The sequence below is a fragment of the Panthera leo genome, chromosome B1 (assembly GCF_018350215.1).
Source record: "Panthera leo isolate Ple1 chromosome B1, P.leo_Ple1_pat1.1, whole genome shotgun sequence".
Taxonomy (NCBI): Eukaryota; Metazoa; Chordata; class Mammalia; order Carnivora; family Felidae; genus Panthera; species Panthera leo.
Window position 1 is genome coordinate 135,325,178 of NC_056682.1, and position 25,285 is coordinate 135,350,462.

The 25,285-nt window shown below is 37.2% G+C and overlaps 1 protein-coding gene across 7 annotated transcripts in view; it reads left to right on the forward strand.

The window, feature by feature from the left end:
- The window catches only part of WDFY3 (WD repeat and FYVE domain containing 3), a 276,427-nt gene that overhangs the window by 65,648 nt on the left and 185,494 nt on the right, over window positions 1-25,285 (forward strand). The gene's annotated exons all lie outside the window — the stretch shown is intronic.

Consider the following 25,285-nt stretch of genomic DNA (forward strand, 5'->3'; position numbering starts at 1 on the left):
GTAAGCATGGGGAGGGGCAGAGAAAGAGGGAGACAGAGAATCCAAAGCAGGGTCCAGGCTGTCAGCAGGTCTCAATCCCACAAACCATGAGATCATGACCTGAGCCTAAGTCAGACACTCAACCGATAGAGCCACCCAAGTGCCCTGCAAAACGTCATTTTTAATTGACTAGATTTCTGGTGCTATCATTGGCTACTTAAAGGAGCATGAGTAGAATGTATACATTTTTATGCTTGCACATGTATAAACATATCTTTGCAAAGACATTCAAGAAATTGGTAATGAAGATTGACTCTAGGGAGGCCATTGGTGGCATATTTACTTTTTATTGTATAGTCTTTTCAGTATCTTTTTTTTTTTACACAATGCATATTTTAAACTCCAAAAAATCTTCCATGACTAAAAATGCTTTTTTTAAAAAAGTTTTGTAGCTATGCCTAAAAGTTTTTACCATTTAGAAAATAGAAAACAGCTTCATAGTCACTATAATTGAAGATCTCTGCTTATGGGGCACCTGGATGGCTCAATTGGTTAAGCATCCGACTTCAGCTCAGGTCACAATCTTGCGATTCGTGAGTTAAGCCCTGCTTCAGGCTCTGTGCTGACAGCTCAGAACCTGGAGCTGCTTCAGATTCTGTGTTTCCCTCTCTCTCTGCCCCTCCCCCATTCATGCTCTGCCTCTCTCTCTCAAAAATAAATAATAAAACATTAAAATTTTTTAAAAAAAGATCTTTGATTATTATGTGGTATAGTACTTCTTGTTTGGGATGTGTTATTTGGGTGTGTGCATCTGCATTTTCCTCTTCTGAACCCAAGTCCTGGGTGTGTGCTTTGGTTAACATTTTCTCCTAGCCCTTATATTCCACCATGGCCAAATTTGTCTCTCTTTGTTTTTCCTACTAATTCTTTTTTTTTTTTTAAGTTTCTTTATTTATTTTGAGGGAGAGTGAGCACAAGTGGGGGAGAGGCAGAAAGAGAGATGTAAGCGACAGAATTCTAAGCAGGATCTGTGCTGCCAGTACAGAACCCAGCTTGGGGCTTGATCCCGTGAACTGGGAGATCATGACCTGAGCCAAAATCAAAAGTCAGATGCTTAACCAACTGAGCCACCAGGCACCCCTTTCCCACTAATTTCTTTCTTCTTTACTGTATTTCCTAACTTAGCTAATGACACTCCTATTCATTACTCAGGCTAGGAATCTCAGTTGTTTTCCTCTGTTCCCTCTGATACCGAAAGACATCCTGTCTTCCAGTATGATAACACTGTGTTATCATATATCACATGTTATATGATATATTATATCATATCATATATTCACATGATATCATATATTCACATGATAACACTGTGTTGGTGACATTTCTCATGTTTTCTTTCCCATGCCATTGCTCCTCACCCCTCCCTCCATTGGCACTGCCTTTATTACTGAAGGATCATTAAAGTATCCATTCCACACTTTGTGTTCAGACATATTTTCTCAACATATTTTATCATCCTGCTTAATAAGAGTTTTTGTTCTCCTAGTGTGTCAGGTTTTTTATGATCTGCCCATGTCTACCTATTCTGTGCAAGGCTCACCAGTTTTTCCCGACATTCACCCTGTGCTCCAACTATGCCGGGCTACTAGAAGGACACATAAGCATGTCTTGTGCCTTCTCTTCTGTACATACCGTCTGTTTGCTGTAACTAAAGTCTGGCCCATTGTCAGCTGAATGAACTCCTGCTCCGTTTCTAAGACTTAGTTCAAATGTCACCTTTTATATTGATAGTTCTTGTTTACTTATTTACTGTTTATTTTAGCAGTTACCACTTCTGTAATAACTTTTAGCTTAACCGTGTTTCCCTAAAGGGTACTTATCTATTACTAACACCTAGCAGAGTACTTGTATATAGAAAGTATTCATAAATAAGAAAATAAAAGTGAACACATACAAAATTTTTGCACGCTTGCTTTGTAATTACTTGAACTCACTAATTCAGTGTTTTTGATAATTTAGTAAGAGCTAAACTCAACTTTACACTTATGGGGAAAGGGCTTACTGAATTATTTAACTGAGATTGAGGAAGATGTTTTACTTGTTTAAAAGAACTGACATTTTTAAAGAACCTTTAGATGATTCAGAAGAGTACTTTTATCCAAATCATTTCTATAGTAGGTACAAGACATTTTGACTATTACTTGAATCAGAAACCAAAGTAAGCCTTTATTAACATAACCAGACTTCTGTTCTTGAAAGTAATAATGCTATATTTACTTAACATATATTGTATTGTTTTGACCTTTTACTTATTCTCTTCTCACTGGGTATTCATTTGGATTTGACACCAATTTGCCTTTATCATTTCTTAGCTTGAATCTAAGTATGGTGGAAATTTATTGTAGTTTCCAGTCCTATCTATCTATCTATCTATCTATCTATCTATTTATCTCTCTGTCTTTAAGTAGGCACCATGCCCAGTGTGGAGCCAAATGCAGGGCTTGAACTCATGACCCTGAGATCAAGACCTGAGCTGAGATCAAGAGTTGGACATTTAACCAGCTGAGCCACCCAGGTTTCCCTCTAGTTTTGTATTTCTTTTAGATACTTTGATATACATTTTAAAAAATGTTTTAAACAAGAGTTATCTGTTTACTGATCTCAGTGATCTATAATCTATAGACCTCAGTGAACCAGTTTTTTTTGTTTTTGTTTTTGTTTTTTTTTTTAACATTTATTTTTGAGAGAGACAGAGTGTGAGCAGGGGAGAGGCAGAGAGAGAGGGAGACACAGAATCTGAAGCAGGCTCCAGACTCTGAGCTGTCAGCACAGAGCCTGACACAGAGCTCAAACTCACAAACTGTGAGATCATGACCTGAGCCAAAGGTGGATGCTCAACTGACTGAGCCACCCAGGCACCTCAGTGATCTAGATTTTCAAATAGGAAAGTCTGTTGATTGAAATAAAAAATGTAGGAATTGGAAAAAAAAAAAAAAAAAAGAAAAGGGAATTGAGAAATTTAAGTTCTCCTCATTTACAGATGTACATAGTTTTGTTTTTTTTTTTTTTTAAGTTTATGTATTTTTGAGAGAGAGTGCATGTGGGGCGGAGCAGAGAGAGAGGGAGACAGAAAATCCCAAGCAGGCTCCACGCTGTCAGCACAGAGCCTGACGTCGGCTCGATCTTGCAAAACTGAGATTTTGACCTGAGCCAAAATCCGGAGTCAGATGCTCAACTGACTAGGCCTCCCAGACGCTCCTAGATGTACCTACTCTTAACAAATATGTCTAAATTTATCTACAATAGACAAAACTATTCTCCCTAATGGCAATTGAACAAACTAAATAAAGAATAGGGAAGAAATCTCTGAACTCTGGTGAAATGAGAAAACCACAGTCCCAAGCCTCAGCATGCAAGAAGATCTGGTAGACACTGAACTTTAGAACAAGTTGAGGAACTGTGAAAACATCTTGAATAACAGCACTGAACTCCTGCAAAGCCCATGGCCTCTGGACTACAGAGTGGTAGGCAAGGTGAGGCTGGAGGAAAAGACACAGATACACTTTTTATGCAGAAAACAGTGGGGAGAAGCAGCAGAGTGGAGGAGGTGGTTCACAGAGCTGTCACCTTGGCATCAGTTGATGTAAGGCAGCTAATGAGAAGTAAATCCTGAATCACAATGCAGACAATTGACGGCTTAGCATTTTCCTCCTCTTGCTGTGCCTTAGCCAGACTGGCCTCATTACAGTTCTTCAGCCATGCTAAGCACGTTCTTACCTTGAGCCTTTGATTTTGCTTTTCCCTCAGCCTGGAAAATTCTTCCTCTAGAAATCCTTATGGATCACTCCCTCATTCAGATTTCTGTTCTGGCGTTCACCCTTAAGAAAAGCATTCCTTGACCATGCAGACTCCAACAGCAACCTTGGGAACATTCTGTTTTCAAAGCTTACTTATTTTTCTTCATAGCCATCTCACTACCAGGCCTATGTATTGATTTTTTTTTCTCTTCCCTACCAGAATTTAAACTCCAAAAGGACACATAGTAGGCTTCTCTTCCCCCTCTGTGTTCCTAGCACCTAGAGCCTGGCACATAGTGGTTGCTTAGTAAATATTTGTTGAATAGATTATTAAGCAAATAAATGAGGTCTTCTAGTAGGCAATATAGAATTAATTCTTGTACCTTGTAAAAACTGAGACCCATGTTGAGAGGCTTAAGAGACATTATCAGCAAAGAGCAATAATTTGTCATTTTGATCCTGATTCATATAACTATAAAAATGACATTTATGAAATAATTGACCATTGGAACCCTGGATATTTAAGGTTGTATTGTAGCACTATAAATCAGTCAGGATTTAGTTGCAAAGAACAGAATCCGTGCTAGCCCGTTACAGCAGGAAGATACTTATTGCAGGTTTTTCATGGCTTACAGAGAGAAGGAAGGGGCTGAACAAACAGATTTAGGCTATAGGTCTTGACCTTTGCAAACCTTTCCTAGTGCTCTACCGCAGAGCTGGACCATCCACGGATCTGCTTTTTCTGTAGATCCAGATACAGTTGAAAGGATTAGCAAACTATGGCCTATAAGCAACATCTGCTCAAAACTGTTTATGTGTGACCCTCTGGTTAAGAATGGTTTTTATATTTTCTAATGGATGGATAAAAAAGAATGTTTTGTGGCACCTAAAAATTATATGAGATTCAAATCTCGGTGTTCATGCATAAAGTTTTATTAAAACATGACCACACTTATCATTTACCTATCACTTATCGTTCCTTTCACACCACGATGACAGTGTTGAATTGTTGCACATGGTAAAATATTGATTATCTGGCCCTTAACAGAAAAAAGTTTGCCAGCCTTACCTCTGGAATACTCCCTCTCAGTGCCATTTTAGGAAGCTACCTCTACTGCTGTTTGCTCTACAGACATGTATTGCTGTATGGTCAGTATTATGGGCCAGCCAAATGGATGTGTCATACCCTGCCTCCCTACTGGATACAGAGATCTCTGCTAACACTGCAGGTAAAAATGTAAATGTCAGCAAGAGTGTGGTCTCTGCTTCACTCTTGCCTTTCAGAATTTGGGCAAGTAAGTTTGATTGGCTCAACCTAAATTACAACAAGCACCTGTTCACATAGGAGCCTGGAAACCCTGCCATTTGATTTATAGCCTCTATAATACATGCAGGCACATTATAGAAACAGGGTAGAAGGGAGGTTGAGCTCTAATCCCCACCATATTTCTCACACACTAGATGTAACAATTTGGAACAGATAGGCTCTAACTTTGTTCATTAAAATAATTTTTTTGTAATTCAGAGTCATTCGCTAGTTTAGCTATAACTAATTCTAATTATGTAATAACTAGACATTGATTATCTACTTATGTGATAGTCACACGACATGTATTCTGACATTCCTTTTTAACAGCACTATAAAGCCAGTACCATAGTTATATCCATTTCACAGTTAAAGGAAACGTGGCTTAATGGTAGTTTGATTAATTTTCCTGAGGTCGAATAGATACTGAGTGGAGGGACAGAGTTGAACACCCTTGTCTTACTGACTCCAGAACGCTTTTACTACCATCCTTGACTCTTGCAAGTCTATTGCTTTTCCATCAGTGCTGCAGTATTTTTATGAATCTGCCAGAAATTTTACATCACATACTGAGAACATTTAAACGTTCTAATTTAGTTCTCATTGCCTTTACAGAAGTTACAACCTCTTAGCTTTGTTTCTTAAAAGCGGACTAATAGATTATATCCTCTTTTTTTTTTTTTTTTTTTTGCATAATTTGATTCATACTTAATGCAAAAGGTCTCTGAACATACAACACTGTATATAATCTATTATTTTCTTAGACAAAAAACAATAGATATTTTAGTATTGATACTAAATTTATGTTTTGTGAGAAACACATGAATAAACTAAGCACAATATTCATATCAGGGAATAATAACTTGCTCTTAGCAACTCCACAAAGAATAGAGACTTTGCCCTTAAAGTAGCAGAGTATGTTAAATCAGGCCAATCAGATAAGGATTTAGGGAAACATTTCCTGTGAGAGTATTTTGGTGAAAGAGTATTTTTAATTTAGATCCTTAGTCATAATATCCTAACTTTTTGAGGTTAAGTCTAAATATCTTCAGGGCTAGGCCTTGGGAAAACATAAATAAAAGTGCAAAATCAAACTGAAAGAGAAAAAGAAGAGACATAATGAAGTAAATAAAATATAAGCTTCTGAAGTGCTAGTGAGGTGTGAACACAGTGGTGGGCTGATTAGTGTTTAACTGTGCCATCTAGTAAAAAGCCCCAAGAAACACTGATTTTTAGCATATGTTGATTTCTTTGGTATAAATATTCTCACCATGGCTGGTTTCAGTCTATTAATGGTTTGACAACTGGCTTTTCACAATAATCTGAAAATTTAGCCATCGGCTCAGGTAAACTGGTATGAGCTGGCCTTACCACACCACTTAGCTTAGCCTAGAAACAAGGTAAAAACAGTTAGACAAGGCGGAAATACTTCACATTTACATTTATAGGGAAAATACTTTATGACACTTGAGTTTCTCTTTTTTATTTTTACTTTTTAAGTTTTATGTAAATTCCATTTTGTTAACAGACAGTATAATATTAGTTCCAGATGTGCAATGTAGTAAGTCAGAGAAAGACAAATACCATATGATGTCATTCCTCTATGGGATTGAATTTCTTTTAAGTCAAAGTGTCACCTTATTAAAAAAAAAAAAAAAGTATTTTATTCACAGAAGAAATGAGATGAATGGTTTCTATTGATGTTGGAATAAATTTTTTCTATGGCTATTATCTCCTAGTTTCTCTTTAATGAGAAAAATTGCTCAGAACATGTTAAGTAACATAATATATTGTTGTCTGTAATTGCTAATAATATTCATTTATTTGTATTTTTCTTTGATGAATCCTACCAGGAAATTATTTCCTTAATATTCTGAATATTATTCTACATTTGGGGTTATGTGGTTGAGTGCATGGTGTGAGGATTAGGGAACACTTCAATTAAAGAGAATAAAAAGCTCAAAGGAAAAGAAAATGTAGTTAGGTGTAGGTGGCATTTCCCTTATGTGTCAGATGTATCTATAGAGATACTAAGAATTTTCTGCCAAGATATTACTCATGAATCATGTTTCTCGTTGCTAGTCTGGTTACACCCTTGGTGGAAGATACACAGAGTAAACATGGGCTTTGTGCATGTGTGTGTTTTTAACTTCCTGGGGATGAAAATACTTGGGATAATTTTGTCCAAATGTTTTAGGGAAGAACAAATAGTACTATCATTGCTAGGAATAGCTAGAAAATAAAATCACAGTTGCTTTCATAAATAAAATTATTTCACAACAAAGAGACAGCTTCCATTTAATAGGGAAAGTACTAGACTTGGAATAACATATCCTGAATTCAGATTTCAGCTAATTCTAGTTATTGGGTCTTTTTGGCAAGTTTCTTTAACCTTTCTGAACTTCAGTTTCTTCATCTGTAAAGTACTCATTATACTATTTTGTGGTAGGAAATAAATGAATAAATTTCTGTGGGAATATCTAGCATTATACTTGGCTGTGGATTTTAAGTGTATTTCCTAGACAAAAACTGATGCAGAGGCAGGAAACAAAAGTTCCTTAGGGATTAACTCCAGCACTGGCTACTAATTGCTGTCCCTTCAGACTCTCAAAATGATTCAAGGGCAGAATGGCTGGTGTTTTCCACTTGGAAAAACTGATTACAAACCAATGTGTAGAAAAGTTTTCGTGTGAAGAATTAACATGCAGAGAACAAAGCTGCACAAACCTGATTGGCTAGAATAGCCTGTGCATGGGCCAGTGAATTTCATTTGTTTTTTATTTTTTCCCCTATTGTTGAAAATCTTTTACAAGTGTACTTTACCTTCCCTGACGCTTTTCTTCTCCATAGCCCTGCCATCATGCAGCTAGGTTAGGGTCCCTGCTGTACTTTTCCCCTAGTGCCTTGTGCTTCACTGGTATCCCATGCTTCGCCTGTATCACACCCAGACTAAGCTCTGTGAGATCAGATACCATGTCATTCTTAAAAGGGTTGTCATTTCAGAACAAGTGGTAAACGCCATGTGTGCTAATTGTTACTGATATTCACCACTATATCCCAAGGATCTACCTGGCACAATGGATGATACTTTATAATTTACTCTGGTTTTTTTAAGTTTATATTTATTTATTTTGAGAGAGAGCGAGATGAACACACAAGCAGGGGAGGGGCAGACAGAGAAGGAGAGAGAGAATCCCAAGCAGGTGCTCTGTTGTCAGTGTGGAGCCTGATGCGGGGTCCTAAGTCACACGCAGTGAGACCATGACCTGAGGTGAAATCAAGAGTTAGATGCACAACCGACTGAGCCACCCAGGTTCCCTATACTATAATTTACTCTTAATTCAGAATATTATACTGCAAAAGTCGTCAGTTCGAACCATAGTTCTTATTATATAGCCATAGAAAGAATGGGAGGGAGATTATGGCAAAGTGGTAATGACTCCAAAGTACTAATAGAAGTTGCTCTCCTTTATTAAAGCCAAATCTAGGTTATTGACCACTACAGAACCATGTTGGTATTCCCAGTGTGAGTTTTTGTTAATGGAGATTGTTGGTAGTCTTGTCTGAGAATTAGAAGAAGTTCAGATTTGTCATTAAAAGCTGCATAATTTATTTTGACGTAATAACCCAGTTTTATTTCCTTTTTTCTCTCTAATACTGGAGATCTTTCTGGATCTGAGGGAAGTTGGTGGTCTGGCTCTTCTCTCTGTGAGCCAGATCCTGTTTCCTTAAGGTTTATTATACGTGCCAAATCACCATCACTGGCTAAAAGTCACTCCTTCATTCCCAAGGTGATGAAGTCTATCCAGACATTGTACCATTCTAAGAATCACAAATGGTTTTTAAAAGTTTTAGCCCAATATTCCTACACATGTAAATTTTTTTCTTGTTACTTGCAGAGCAGATAAAATCTTTTTAAAGGAATTTTTAAGTGTCACGATTAAAGGGAATTTAAAAGGCTAGATTGAGAAATGGCTAAGAATCACTTTAGAAAAAATACCTACTTGTATCTGATTTAAATGTGGTTCAGTTGAAACTTAAGAAATGAAATGGTTTTTATTTAAGTATTTGATTTCAGTTTTCTTAAAAAAAATTTTTTTTTGTTTTGTTTTAGAGAGAGAGTGGGGAAAAAGGGCAGAGGGAGAGGAAGAATCTCTAGCAGGTTCCATGCTCATTGCCCAGCCCAGTGTGGAGGTTGATCCCATAACCCTGGGATCTTGACCTGAGCCGAAATCAAGAGTCAGATGCTCAACTGACTGAGCCACCCAGGCGCCCCAGATTTTAGTTATCTTAATGTAAATGTATAGTTCTTATATAAAACAGCAATTTTTTTTGGTCTTAGTTTAACTAAATACAGAAGTATTATAAAATACCAGCCAAAATAATCTTCAAAAGGAACAAATCTAAAGGTATCACAATCCCAGACTTCAAGATATACTACAAAGCTGTAGTAAGCAACACGGTATAGTACTGGTAAAAAACTAGACACATACATCAGTGGAACAGACTAGAGAGTCCGGATAAACCCATGATTATATGGTCAATATGACAGAGGAGGCAAGAATATATACCATGGAGAAAAGGCTCTCTCTTCAACAAATGATGTTGGGAAAACTGGACAGGCACATGCAAAAGAATGAAACTGAACCAGTTGCTAACAACATATACAAAAATAAATTCAAAATGAGTTAAAGACAAATGTAAGATCTGAAACCATAAAATTCCTGAAAGGAAACAGAGGCAATAATTTCTTTTGATATCCTCTGTAGAAACATTTTTCTAGATATGTCTCCTCTGGAAAGGGAACAAAAAGTAAAATTAAACTACTGCGATTACACCAAAATAAAAATCTTCTTGTATAGCGAAGGAAACCATCAACAAAACAAAAAGACAATCTACTGAATGGGAAAAGATATTTGTAGATGATATATCTGATAAGAGGTTAATATCCAAAAAATCTAAAGAACTTATGCAACTAAACACCAAATATGTATGTGTCTACATATATATGTGTATGTATATACACATACATAGATATATATGCATATACACATGTATGTGTGTCTGTATACATACACAATTAAAAATGGCAGAGAACATGAGTAGACATTTTTCCAAAGACCCACAGATGGCTAGCAGCCACATGAAAAGATGCTCAACATCACTAACCATCAGAGAAATGCAAATCAAAACCACAATGAGATATCACCTCACACCTGTCAGAATGGTTAAAATCAAAAACACAAGAAACAAGTGTTGGTAAAGATGTGGAGTAAAGGGAACCCTTGTCCACTATTGTGGGAATGCAAGCTGATGCAGCCACTGTGGAAAACAGTATGGAGGTTGATCAAAAAATTTAAAAATTGAAATACATGATCCAGGAATTTTACTACTGGGTATTTACCCAAAGAAAATGAAAACACTGATTTGAAAAGATGTGAACCCCTGCCTTTACTGCATCATTGTTTACAATAGTCAAGATATGGAAGCAATCCAAGTGTCCATCGATGGACGAATGGATAAGGAAGGTGGTGTGTGTGTGTGTGTGTGTGTGTGTACAATGGAATATTACTCAGCCATAAAAACAAATGAAATCTTGCCATTGCAACAACATGGATGGATCTAGAAGGTATCATGCTAAGTGAAATACCATGTGATTTCAGTCACATGTGGAATTTAAGAAACAAAACAAACGAACAAAGAAAAGTGACAGAAAAGCAGACTGTTAAATGTATAGAGCAAACAGGTAGTTACCAGAGGAGGAGGGGGTGGGGTGGGTGAAGTAGGTGAAAGGGATCAAGAGTACACTTATCGTGATGAGAACTGAGTAATGTATGGAATTGTTGCATCATTATATTATACACCTGAAACTAATGTAACATTATATGTCAATTATACCTGAATTTTTAAAAAATGAAAAAAAAAAAAACAAACCCATACACTGCCTTTAGGTCCTCTACCAGTCTGTTTTTCCTGAAGTCATGTATATGTGTCTTACTCACATGTCCAGGAACACAGGGCATTTCCTAACTTGCTGCTTATAACTAAGCTAAGAGGTATAAAGTGACATTTCCTTATTTGGTCTTCATTTCTTTGATTATTAAGTAAATTAAAACATTTCTTTACATTTGGCCTTCCAGGTTGCTTGTTCATATCTTTTTTTAATTGGGATTGCTATATTTTTCTTTTTTTTTTTTTAATTCTAAATTACAATCCCTGTGGTTTTAGACATTTCAAGTATCTTCTTCCATTAATTATCTCGCTTTTTTGCTTGGTTCATCATCTTCTTTGCTGAGCCAAAATATTTAATCTTTCATATGATGACATTTTATTTTTGCATATGCAATGTAGTTTTGAATTTATGCTTAAGAAATTCTTATCCAATTCATAAAGATATCCTCATTTGTTTTCTTCTCTTTATAGTTTTATCTCTCATTATTCGGTCTTTAATCTACCTTGAATCCACCTTTGTATATGGCTTTAGGTAGAAGTCAGTTTGTCATCCTTTCTTCTGACCTTCATCATACACTAGGTTCCTAATACAAGCATGTGTCTGCTTCTGAGCTCTGTCATACATTTCAATTTGTTTATTCTTAGCCGGCCACTGGTTTTATTACCATGATTGGCAGAGGTTTATTTTCAAAATTTATAATTACATAATTTGGGGCGCCTGGCTGGCTCAGTCAGTAGAGCATCCAACTCTTGATCCCAGGGTTGTGAGTTCAAGCTCCGTGTTAGGTATGGAGCCTACTTTAAAAAAACAGAAAATAGGGGCATTTCAGTGACTCAGTTGGTTAAGTGCCACACTTGGTATTGACTCAGATCATGATCAACACAGTTTTGTAAGTTCAAGCCCCACACTGGTCTCTGCACTGGCCGTGTGGATCCTACTTGGGATTCTCTCTTTCCTCCCCTACTCGTGCTGTCTCTATCTCTCTCAAAATAAGTAAAGTAAAAAAAAAAAAAAAAAAAAAAATAGGGGCGCCTTGGTGGCTTAGTCAGTTAAGCGTCCGACTTCAGCTCAGTTCATGATCTCACGGTTTGTGGGTTTGAACCCCACATCGGGCTCTGTGCTGACAGCGCAGACCCTGTAGCACACTTTGGATCCTGTGTCCCCCTCTCTCTATCCCTCCCCTGCATGTTCTGTCTCTCTCTCCTTCAAAAATAAATACACATTAAAAAAAATTAAAAATAACTTTTTAAAAATAGAAAATAAATATAAAATAATACCCAAGTTTCATTAAGTTTTGACAAGTTTCGTTGTTACCTCTTAATGACATTTATATTATGTTTAACACGTTAAGTAGAAACATGATCCATGAAACATTTGTATTGGAAATTCTTGATCAGTTTCTTTAAATGTAATTATATTAGAATTCCAAATCCAGGAGTGCCTGGGTGGCTCAGTCGGTTAAGTGTCTGACTCTTGATTTCAGCTCTGGTCATGATCTCTCAGTTCGTGGATTCGAACCTTGTGTGGGGCTCTGCGCTGCCAGTGCAGAACCTGCTTGGGATTCTCTCTCCTTTTTCTCTGCCTGCCCTTCTCTCTCTCCTCTCTCTCTCAAAAATAAATAAACTTAAAAAAAAAAAAGCAATTCCAAATCCATTTCTTTAAATATAATTAAGTGTAATTACTTAATGGGTCTCTTTTCTCCCCCATTTTTTTGAAGTCCTAAATTTTGGTTTTTTAGCAAAGTCAACAAAAGTGTCTTGGGATGACTGTAGAATAACTTTCTTTTATATAATTTCAGAAAAAAAATAAAGCTGCAAAGTAATCTGTATTTTCTTGAATCCCAAGTCTGGGTGCTGCACTTCCCTGCCTAGAACATCTTGCCCAATCCAAATTGTGATTTTTAGAATGTTTCCTATACTTTGTAGGAGGAAGTTAAGTAACAAAATGAAACTTTATACCCTTCATTTATAGAAAATTCTTTTTCTTATAAGATTGTATTTTCTGTTTAAGCAGTTAGATTCAAAAGCCTAGACATTTGAAGTAAAATAGTTTTTATATTTAATGTTCATCTCCAAATGCTCTAAGCCTGCTATTTAAATATCTGAACTGGGAGATTTCAGTTGTATAGCTTATACTTTTGTTCCCCAGCTCTAGTTGAGATGTTAACTGCAAAACATGTAAAGAGATGAGCAGAATGAGAATAACAGCTGGGTATGCTTGATCCTCTGGTCTGAAAGAAAAGTCAGTGCTTTTTTTAGATTTGTTTCCCCAAAACAGAGTTAGGCTTTATTATAGCATGTTTGAAAAAAATCAACAGACCTAGGGAGCAGTCATCTGTACATCATCAGGGGGTCAGGGCCAATTTGTTTAAAGTAGTATTTTATATAGTTTTATATATATCATTAGATGGCATTCCCTCTAAGAGGAGGATGAAACTAATATAGGAAAAATATGGTAAACTGAGTTGTACTGTGCAAAATTATTCACTTTACTAACTTATTTCCCCAGAATAAAGGGCAGTATATTCAAAATATTGTCAATATTTTGGATGGATTTATAAAATGTATTAGATAACTAACTGTTAAGAATAGCATTTCTTCTCTTACTCTTCCCCAAAGGTATTTTTTAAAATAGGCTACATGTGATCAACAGTGAAATGATGTAATTAGGACATGGCTATTTGTGGCAATCATTCTTGTGTGTTGGTTGGTATTGGAAGAATAGAGAAATACAGGTTTTGTTAGGGTCAGGTGTAAGGCAGGGTAAAGATAGGAGTCAGAAGCTAAAAAATTTTAGCAGTCAAAGGCTTTATTTGGGAACTAAGGTCTCGGGTGAGGTTCCCTGACTCAGGGAAAGAGAGAGAGAAGAGTCAGGGAAGTCGCACCCAGGTGTGGTGGGGTGGGGTTTTTAAGCTGCAGCGGTTCCGGTTCTGGGTCCCGGTGGGCCTTTTTCCGCGTCAGGTCGTGCTGTCACTCGGTGATTGGTTGACCTCCAATTCTTCTGGCAGCTACTAGGGGCTTTTCGTTGGGTTGCGCTGGCAAGGTGGCCATCCCCTCTACTGTGGTTCCAAGGACATCCTAACAGTTTTCTTATTCTTTTCTTTTTTCCTTCCACCCTTCACTCCTTAATTCCCTTCCCTTAACCCCGTTAGTGAGAATGTACCACTCAGGAGAGTGTCAATACGTTTTTATATTTCATTTGTAGAAGAATATCTAATGCAAAAAATTAGAAAGGAAACAATAATACCCTGATTAGCAAAAGCTTATATCCAGTAACAAGTAATTTTTTTGTTTGTAAGATTTCATATCAGGACCCGCCTTTTATACAGTAGGTTTCTTTAAGGATTTTATAAATTTTATAAGTGTTTCATTCATATATCTCTATTAAATGAATAAAGAATATTTAAAATAATTTGGATCGAGGAATGTATGGAAAAGTTAATAAGGAAAGTGTCAGCAGGAAGATTTCCTGCCTCACTCTACCCACGTAACTATCCGTGCAGCCATCCATAATACATTTATTAATTCATCTTCAGTATGTCAAGTATGTAGTGAACACTAAAAAATAGAGCAGAAAAATGTATCTATTTTTAAAAATTCCTAAGTTTTATTTTTTTAAAAATATGTAGGTCACTGATCTCAAACCAGGTTCAATTTATAAAAATGGTAGTGGAGCTGCCTGTTCCCCAGGAAATACCCTCCATGAATCCTAATATGTTTTTACTCTACCTGTGGTAGGTTGACAAATAGCCCCAGGTGGGATCACATTGTGTTGTTGGCTGTTGGCTGCAGGCTCAACCCTGGTGGAGAAGCTTCATGTGGATCCACCAGTGCGTGTTTTTCTAGGTGTTAAGAATGAATATTGTGGATTTGGGATGGGTGGATGATAGTGCCATAGACCTACACATAGGGTAAATGAACAAACATTCTTACCAGAACTCAAGAATCCATCAGAAAATTATAAATTTTCATTTCCTTTATTACCAATGAGGTTGTGCAGCCTTTCTTAGATTTGTGGCCATTCATTTTCTTGGATGAATTTGTCTTTTTTCCATTTATTTTTTTATTGCATGGTTTGCTTTTCTCAGTGATTTGTAGCCTGTATGTATTTTAGTTCACCTGCTTTTTTGTTCATTTTGGTATTACAGATATTTCATTCCTAATTTGTGGCTAGTGTTTACTTTCTTTCTGTTGATTTTTTCATATACAGAAGTTATTAAGTTTTAATTTGATAAGATTAATTTTGTGTGTAGTTTTTTATTTTTAAGACATTCTTCTTTACCCTGAGGTTATAAAGATATTTTCTAACATTTTCTTACAAATGTTTTAAAAGTTTTGTTTTTCAGATTACTTTCTTAATAGCTTTAGTGGCAAGGACATGGTGAATATAAGCTGTTGAAAGCAGAGCTAGGTAGCTGGAACAGAAAGAGACCTGGGTGAGATAGGGAATGCCATGATGAATATTTATTTGAATCCGTGATCACGTTACTACAATAAGTAAGATCATGAACTATCCATCAGAGGTTCCTGGGCAGAAATGCCTGAGGAGGCCATTTCAGGCAGAGGAAAGACCAGGTAGGGGAAAGCATGAAGGGTTTGAAATTCTAATGTTCCAGGAATAGCGGGTAGGTGACATTCAATGAGCATAAAATGAGGGGAGGGATATTGCAGAAGACAAAGCTGCAAAATTAGGTATACAGCAGAATTTGAGAAACATTTTTTGCCTTGCAAAGGGTTTTGACTGTATTCCACTGCAAGCAGTCATGTCACTTTTCAGGGAAGTTGTACTGATCTGTTAGGAATTTTAGAAAAATAAATAGAGCCCCACCATGGAGGATTGGTACTCTCACAGGGCTTTGCATGTCGTGGACAGACACTTGCCATTGCTCAGAATCTATTTAGAATATTTTCCCTATAATCAGCTGCAGAGTCTGCAGTGCATTCTTTTGATTATTAGTGGTGCATTTTCAGTCTTTGGGAAGGATTTGATATTTAGTAATAGGCAAAAGTTATTTGGAGGAAGTTTAGAAACTAAGGCAAATGAGCAAGCTGGGTAATTCCATTTCTGGTGACACATGATGACATGGATTTTTGGATTTGGCTTATAGAATGTTCTGGAAGCAACTTTCAAGAGGGATTTTAAAAACTGTTTTGAACCATGTCAGCTGCATTATGTGTACATAGCCTTCAAAGATAACTGAGGGATAGAGCAAAATTTACCTGAATGTATGAACTCTGATACTTTGAGAGAAATCAAAGTATAATTCACAATTAAAGCCTTCATCATTGTATAATCAGTCTGCAAAGAAGTCGACACTTACTTTCCCATTCTTATTTTCATTGATATCATTATTATTTCATTTGTACGATTTTAGTAATACAATTCTGCACCATCTTTTGTGTTTGTCCTTTCCTTTTCCCTGCTTTCAGGTCACAGCGTCTACTCCCGCTCACGCAGGAATGACTTGTTGTTGATAGTGGTAAGCTGACTTCCTCTCCTGCATGTTTCTCATCCTCAGGATTGTTGTTGATGTGTCTATTCCCTGTGGAGGATTCTGGCTTCCTGCCTTGCATTGTCATCATCTGCTTACCAACCAACTCTATTAGTGCTGATTTTGGTCCCTTCTGCCCCTACCTTCCCATTCAGTTCTTACCTTCTGAATTTGTATCAGATTCCCCTAACTACTTAAAAAAATACACTTTGGGTACCCAACACCTCTGAGCAAAAATGGTCATATGGTAATGGTTTACTTTTTTAAGTAATAAAATTGAATTTAAACAAACCATAAAGAACGAAGTTGTCTTCTAATAAACCTTCTTGTTTTAAAATAAACAGATAAGGAATTTAGAGAAAAATTTCTCCCTCTGTGGCCTATTTTAAATCACTTTAACTTACCTTTGGCTTGAGCTGCCTCCAGTTCATTCAACTTGTAAACTTTCATTGATCACTTTTTACTAGTTATCAGTCATTTGTCGCCTGTCTCTTATTTGCCAGGTGTTAAATGTTGGGGGAGAAAGTTTTACTAGTTATCAATCATTTGTTACCTGTCTCTTATTTGCCAAGGGTTAAATGTTGGGGGAAGAAAGTTTCTTTTTTTTTTTTAATGGTTATTTATTTATTTTGAGAGAGAGAACACAGGCATGTGGGGAGGAGGGGAGGGACAGAGAGAGAGAGAGAGAGAGAGAGAGAGAGAGAGAAAATCTCAAGCAGGTTCCATACTGTTAATTGCACAGTCAAACACAGGGCTCGATCTCATGAAACATGAGATCATGACCTGGGCCGAAATCAAGAGTCAGACGCTTAACTGACTGAGCCACCAAGCGCCCGTGTGGGAGAAAGTTGAATAGGACATGGTCTTTGCCTTCCATAATCTTGTATTTGTCCAGTGTTGGAAAAAAACCAAATTAACAGTTACGTAACAGTGTGAAAAATGCTGTGATGAAGATATACACAGGATTGTATGGTGACAAAGAAGAGAGCATCTCTATCAAATTGGGAGATTGGGTAATGCTTTCTAGAAGAGGGACAGTTGAACTGGGATCTAAAGTGTGATTAATAGGTAAATTAGAGCCCTGGAGTGCGCCCCCCCCTCCCCCCCCACGGTTCAGAGTGTGGGCAGGCATAGAAGTGTGAAGGCATAGCAGGGAGGTATAGGTATAGGAGCAGTAAAGTGGAAGGGTAGGAGGTGAATAGCGTTATTAGATCTAGGCGGGGGCCACATAATGAAAACATAATGAAAAGCCTTGAAATTCATACTTTCCTAAAAGCTGTGGGAATCGTTTGTTCATTGATTCATTTCTACTGTGTATTAAATCCTTGGCTAGGTGTTAAGGATTTGAGAAGCGCAGATGGCTTTGAGGGAATTTGTAGGTTAGTGAAAGAAATTGATAAGTAAGGAGAAATGATCTTTGAGGAAGTTGGTAACTTGAAAGGTAAGTGGTTGTTGATGTGATCCCCCCCTCCCCCCTCCCCGGAGATGTTTAAGAACGGTGAAGATTTTCTATAGGAAGAGAACTAGGATACATACACTATAAGTTCTTAAGAATTTTATGTGTAATATGTTTTCGTCTGTGTGAGGAATAGTAAAACTAGCACATTCAGAATATCTGGACATAAAATCTGATATTCTCACATACCAGGTGTATGACCATATGTAAGTTAATCTTAATATTCAATCGCCCATTATCTACTGTGAACTCAATACAAAGTTAACTGAAATTTGGTTCCCACCATGAGGAAATTACAGACTAATGGGAGTAACTAGTAATATTGGTATATGTATATTGCAGTAGAATGAGTCTTGATGGCTGTCACTGAGCTCTTGCGCTAGGTATTAATTTTAGTGCTTTTCTTGTGGTAACTCATTTGGTAAAGTACATTACAAAAACACTGCGAGGTGGGTTCTGATAGTTACTGTCTTTTTACACGTGAGGAATCTGATGCACAAAGATAGCAACCAACCTAGTCAAGTTACACAGCTCCTGCAGCTAGGATTTGAACCCAGGCAATTAACTGCAAAATTTGTGTAACCACTATGCTATACTTTTTAATGATGAATATTCTACAATAGACTATCATTAAAGTACCATGGTAGGATAAAATGTAGCATAACACACTCTGGCTAGAGATTTGAGAAAGAACTTCTCTGAAAAGTGACCTCAGAGCTGTTTTAAGCCTGCTAGGAAAAGTGGAGGAGGGACATCCTTGGCAGGTAACACACAAACACCCAGAGGACTAAAAACCCGACCAGGCTGGGAGATACTTTCAGTGTGGCAGAATTAACAGCAAGAGAATTAGCTTAGTAAGAGAGGAGGCTGGAAGTATTCATGAGACCAGAGTGTCTAAGGACTTAGATTAAGGTATTTCAATTTATTCTTAGGCAATAAGGAAATCAACAGAGGTTTTAAATCAGAATTGATGTGATATCTCCTTTGTTTTTCAGGAGATAATTTAGGAGCTTTAGGAAGGTATGCTCTAGGCAAGAATACCAGTCACATGTTAATGAGATTTAGACTAATTTTATAGATTATTTCAAAGAAACAGCTTTTTTATCCTTATATTGTTTTTCTGTTTTTAGTTTCATTGATTTTTGCCCTAATTTGTTATTTCCTTCCATTTCTTGAAGTTTAAGTTGTTCTTCTTTTTCTCCTTTCCTAAGGTAGAATTTTAGCTCTTTTTTCTTTTGTAATCTATGTATTGAGTGCTACAAATGTCCCTCGAAAAACATCTTTCACTGTATTTTATACATTTTGACAAGTTGTATTTTCATTTTGTTCAAAATGTTTGTAAATTTTTCTTGATACTTCTTCCATGTGTTATTTAAAGGTGTGTTATTTGGGGCGCCTGGGTGGCTCAGTTGGCTGAGCGTCCAACTCTTGATTTCAGCTCAGGTCATGATCCCAGTGTCCTAGGATCAAGCCCTGTGTTTGGCTCCGTGCCGAGCTTCAAGCCTGCTTGAGATTCTCTTTCTTCCTTTGCTCTCACCACCTTGCATTTGCTCTCTCTCTCTCTAAAATAAAATAAGGGGGTATTATTTAATTTTAAATATTTGGCCTTTCTAGCTGTCTTATGTTACTGATTTTCTGTTTAATTCCATTGTAATTTTAGAACATACTTTGTTCTAAAATTTTTAAAGGGTATTTATGGCACAATGTGTGATTTATCTTGAAGTATGTCCCATGTGAGTTTGAGAAGAATGTGTATTCTCTTGTTGGATAGAGTGTTCTATAAATATCAACTGTGGATCCAATTGATTGATAGTACTGTTCAGTAAACTGTCTCTATTGATTTCCTGCACACCTGATCCCTGATCTGTCAATTATTGTAGGAGAGCTGTTGAAGACTCTTTCTCCCTTTGATTCTATCAGTTTTAAATGTTTGCTTATTTATTTTTGAGATAGAGAGCCAGAGTGCATGAGCAGGGGAGGGGCAGAGAGAGAGGGAGACAGAGAATTCAAAGCAGGCTCCATGCTGTCAGTGCAGAGCCCAATGTAGGGCTCAAACCCACGAACCATGAGATCATGACCTGAGCTGAAACCAAGAGTCGGACACTCAACCGACTGAGCCACCCAGGCACCCCTGATTCTATCAGTTTTTTGCCTTACGTTGGTTGATACTCTTGGTTAGGCTCATACATGTTAAGGATTGTTACCTTCTTGGAGAATTGACCCTTTTGTCAGTATTGTCATGACCCTCTTTATCGCTGATATTTTTCCTTGTTCTAAAGACTGTTGTCTAAAATTAATATAGCTACTTCAGCTTTCTTCTGAAGTTAGCATTGTGTATCTTTCTCCATCTCTTTACTTTTAACTTGTCTGATTACAGTAAAACCTTGGTTTGCGAGCACAATTCATTCCAGAAATATGCTTGTAATCCAAAGCACTTGTATATCAAAGTGAATTTCCCCTTACAAAATAATGGAGACTCAGATGATTCATTCCACAACTCTGTAATATTCATATAAAAATGATTACAATACTGTAATATAATACAAAATATAAGGAAAAATAAACAAATCAACCCACACTTACCTTTGAAAAATCTTTGTGGCTGGTGTGAGGGAGACAACAGAAAGGAGGGTTATTGTGTAAGATGACTTTCACTATCACTAGCAGATGTTGACTACAGTACAGTATTAAACTCTTGTCATATATTGTATTTAGTGTAACTGGCAATAAGGCAGCAGAGGAAAGGGTCTGTGTCCTGCAGGTAGCCTGACCTAGAATGAAGCAAAGCATTCCTAAGCTTATTCTTGTATGGAAAAGCAAAAGAGTGTCCATAGGTGCTTTGAAGTGACAAAAAATACACCAGTGTCAGTTGTGGGCACCTTCCAGTGTTCTGAAAAATCACTGATTTCTGCCAGACACCACGGCCTGATACCAAGCATCTGAGCATGGGAGAATATCACCCACAATCCCACAGTGAAAGAGAGAAGAACCATTGGCTCAGTTGTGATCATGTGACATTTGGCATCTTGTACTACTTGTATTGCAAGACATCGCTCATTTGTCAAGTTAAAATTTATTAGAAATGTTGGCTCATCTTGTGGGATGCTCACAGAACAACTTACTTGCAATCGAAGGCTTTACTGTTATTTACATTTAAAGTGACTTTCTTGGGGCGCCTGGGTGGCTCGGTCGGTTAGGCGTCCAACTTCGGCTCAGGTCACGATCTCGCGGTCCCTGAGTTCGAGCCCCGCGTCGGGGTCTGTGCTGACTGCTCAGAGCCTGGAGCCTGTTTCAGATTCTGTGTCTCCCTCTCTCTCTCTGACCCTCCCCCGTTCATGCTCTGTCTCTCTCTGTCTCAAAAATAAATAAACGTTAAAAAAATTTTTTTCAAAAAAGTGACTTTCTTGTAGACACCATGTAGTTGGGATGTATTTTTTAATCCCCTGTGATAGCCTTGTATCTTTTAATTGGTGCATTTAGACTATTCAGATCTAAAGTGATTATTGATCTAGTTGGATTAATATCTGTCATATTTTTAATTTTCCTCTTTGCTGCATTTGTTCTTTGTTTCCCCCATTCTTTTCTGCCTTTTCTAGTTTTAACTGGTTTTAACATAATTTCCTTTTATCTTCTCTCAGCATATCAATTACTTTTATTTTTAACAAGTTAGTGGTTGCCTTAGAGTATGAATTTTTTACTAATCTTTATCTGCCTACAAGTAACACTATTATTAAGGTATAATACAGGTATCTTACTACATTATTCCTAATTCCTCCCTCCTGTCCCTTTATGAGATTGCTGTCATTCATCTCATTAATTCACAATACAGTATTACTATTATTATTTTAAAAACAATTCTTAGATCAATTAGGAATAATCAAAGATTACACCAAAATTAAAAGCTTTTGTACAGCAAAAGAAACAATCAACTTAATAAAAAGACAACCAACTGAATGGGAGAAGATATTTGCAAATTCTGTATCTGGTAAGGGGTTAATAATATACAAAATATATAGGGGCGCCTGGGTGGCTCAGTCAGTTAAGCGTCCAACTCTTGGTTTCCACTCAGGTCATGATGTCATGCTTCGTGAGTTTGAGCCCCACAGCAGACACCGCACTGACAGTATGGAGCCTGTGTGGGACTCTCTCTCCCTACCTCTCTCTGTCCCTCCCCCACTTGCACTCTCTGTCAAAATAAATAAGCTTAAAAAAACAAACAAACCCAAAACATAATAACTAACACAACTCAACACCAAAAAAACAAATAATACAATTAAAAATGGTCAGGACACATGAGTAGACATGTTTGCACAAAGACATACATATGGCCAGCAGACAAATGAAAAGATGCTCAACATCACTAATCATCAGAGAAATGCAATCAAAACCACAATGAGATATCACCTCATACCTGTCAGAATGGCTAAAATCAAAAACACAAGAAATAACAAGTGCTGGCAAGGATGTGGAGAAAAGGGAATCCCTGCACACTGTATGCAAGCTGGTGCAGCCCCTAGGGAAAACAGTATGAAGGGTCCTCAAACAACTTAAAACTGGAAATGCCATATGATCCAGTAATTTCACTAGTAGGTATTTACCCAAAGAAAATGAAAACACTAATTTGAAAAGATATATGCACCCCTTTGTTTATTGCAGCATTATTTACAATGGCCAGGATATGGAAGCAACCCAGGTGTCTGTCCATAAGTGAATGGATAAAGGAGGTGTGGTGTATATATACAATGGAATATTACTCCACCATTAAAAGAGAGTGAAATGTTGCCATTTGCAACAACATGGTTGAAGCTAGAGGATATAATGCTAAATGAAATAAGTCAGAGAAAGATAAATACCATATGATTTCACTCATAATGTGGAATTTAAGAAGCAAAACAAAGAAAAAAGGAAAAAAAAAAACCCAACTGATAACTATAGAGAACAAACTGATGGTTACTGGAGGTGAGGTAGGGGTGATGGGTTAAATAAGTGAGGGGGGTGGGGCGCCTGGGTGGCGCAGTCGGTTAAGCGTCCGACTTCAGCCAGGTCACGATCTCGCGGTCCGTGAGTTCGAGCCCCGCGTCAGGCTCTGGGCTGATGGCTCGGAGCCTGGAGCCTGCTTCCGATTCTGTGTCTCCCTCTCTCTCTGCCCCTCCCCCGTTCATGCTCTGTCTCTCTCTGTCCCAAAAATAAATAAAAAAACGTTGAAAAAAAAAAATTTAAAATAAAAAAAAAAAAAAAAATAAGTGAGGGGGATTGGGGTTCCTGGGTGGCTCAGTTGGTTGAGCATCTGACTTTGGCTCAGGTAGTGATCTCACGGTTCGTGAGTTCCAGCCCCACATTGGGGTCTGTGCTGACAGCTTAGAGCCTTGAGCCTGCTTCGGATTGTTACCCTCTCTCTGCCCCTCCCCCGTTTGCTGTCTGTCTCTCTCTCCCTCACAAAAAATAAACATTAAAAAAGACTTTAAATAGGTGATGGGGATCAAGAGTACAACTAATCTTTTTTTTTTTTAAATGTGTGTTTTAAGTTTATTCATTTTGTGAGAAAGAGAGAGTACATGTGCGAACAAGCAGGGGAGGGGCGGGGAGAGAGAATCCTCAGCAGGCTCCACACTGTCAATGCAGAGCCCAATATGGGGCTCAAGCTCACAAACCATGAGATCATGATCTGAGCCAAAATCAAGAGTTGGATGCTTAACTGACTGAGCCATGTAGGTACACCTCATCTTGGTGAGCAATGTATGGAATTGTTGAATCACTATATTGTATACTTGAAACCAATGTAACACTGTATATTAATTATACTTGAATTAAGAAAAAGAATAATAAAATTTTATTTTACCTTTATTTATTCCTTCTCAGACATTCCTCTTCCTTTTGTTATGTAAATGACTTTCTGACGTGTATCATTTTCAGTAGAGACCACAGGTTTAGGGGGTGAGAAAGGCAGAGGTTTTGAAAATTAGGATCTTAGAGTGAGATTTCACAATTTGAAATTTGAGAAGTAGAGAAATTCCTAGTGGTGGTAGGTTTAGGGTTATGGCCCTGAAGGTTTGGGACCTGCTAATATGCATCTCGCTGCTGAGGTCAGTGCACTGTGCCATCCACTGAGGATATTGGTAAATGATGACAGAGCTGTTGGCTTGTACTAGAATTAAGTGGAGGTATGTAGAATGCAAAAATGTGTTGGTATTAGGCAACCTTCAACTACAGAAGCATCGTGCTATATACTTTTGTGGGTGTTTTACAAAATTCAGAATGCAATTTGCATGAAAATACACTTTCAGAGAGTGCTGGGGATTTCAGGTCAGCCTATAAAATTTATTTTATTTATTTATTCCATAATATAATTTAATTACACTGGATTCATCATATCAAATACTCCAACTGCCATTTAACTATTAGAGTAAATTTGCCTTTGGAGCTCTCAAAACAGCAGTGCAGCCTGTGAGAAGTAGGGGTTCAAGAATGGTGTCAGGGAGATGTCAAAAATGGCTGCTTGTACTTGGAAATCATATGTGAAATGTTCTTAAATGGATGGGAGTTGCTTTTGACTTTGGAATATGCTTTTGCCTATGAAGAGAGAAAATTAAGCACAGCAAAAAGATGCTTTGAGAAGTTGTCCAGTATGTGTATGGATGATGAGTATACAGATGGGCTGGGAAGGATGAAGGGATATTGGGAATAGGTCTTAAGTAATTATATTTTGCCATATAAGTGAGGTCGCTGACCTTATAATATCTTACAGATGAGGCTATAATCTGATAACAAGTGTCCTTGTAAGGCAAAAAATGCTCCAACAGGCAGAAAAGTTAAATTCTAATTTAGGACTGTATCTGTAGGTCTTTTTCTCTCTTTGTTTTTTTTTTAATAGATCTTTTTCGGTGTACATATATGTTAGATTGTTGGGTTATAGACCCAGTTCATGGGGAACCTCTCCAAGTTTTGTCCTTTACTCTTCGAAAGTGTAAGAAGTTTTGCTTGTACTCTTTACAGTGAAGAAAAAAAAAAATAGGTTTTTTTCCCACAGAAAGTTTAAGAACAAAATAAAAAGCTGAGAAATTGCTAGTAATTCTTTGATTTCTCTTAGCAATGTGAGATATTTGTTTTTTCTCTTGTGGAATTAAGGGGCTATTTAGAAAAGCTATTTTAAGCTTTTAGCTGAGCTGCTCAGAGGCAGCTAGTTACTTGACAAATATATATTTTTTTTAATGTAGGCTATTTCTTTGTTTTATACCCTTCTATAATTTAAATAATGGCAGACTTCTTAAAGACTTTTGGTGGGGGGTGGGGAGAAGGTTAAAGT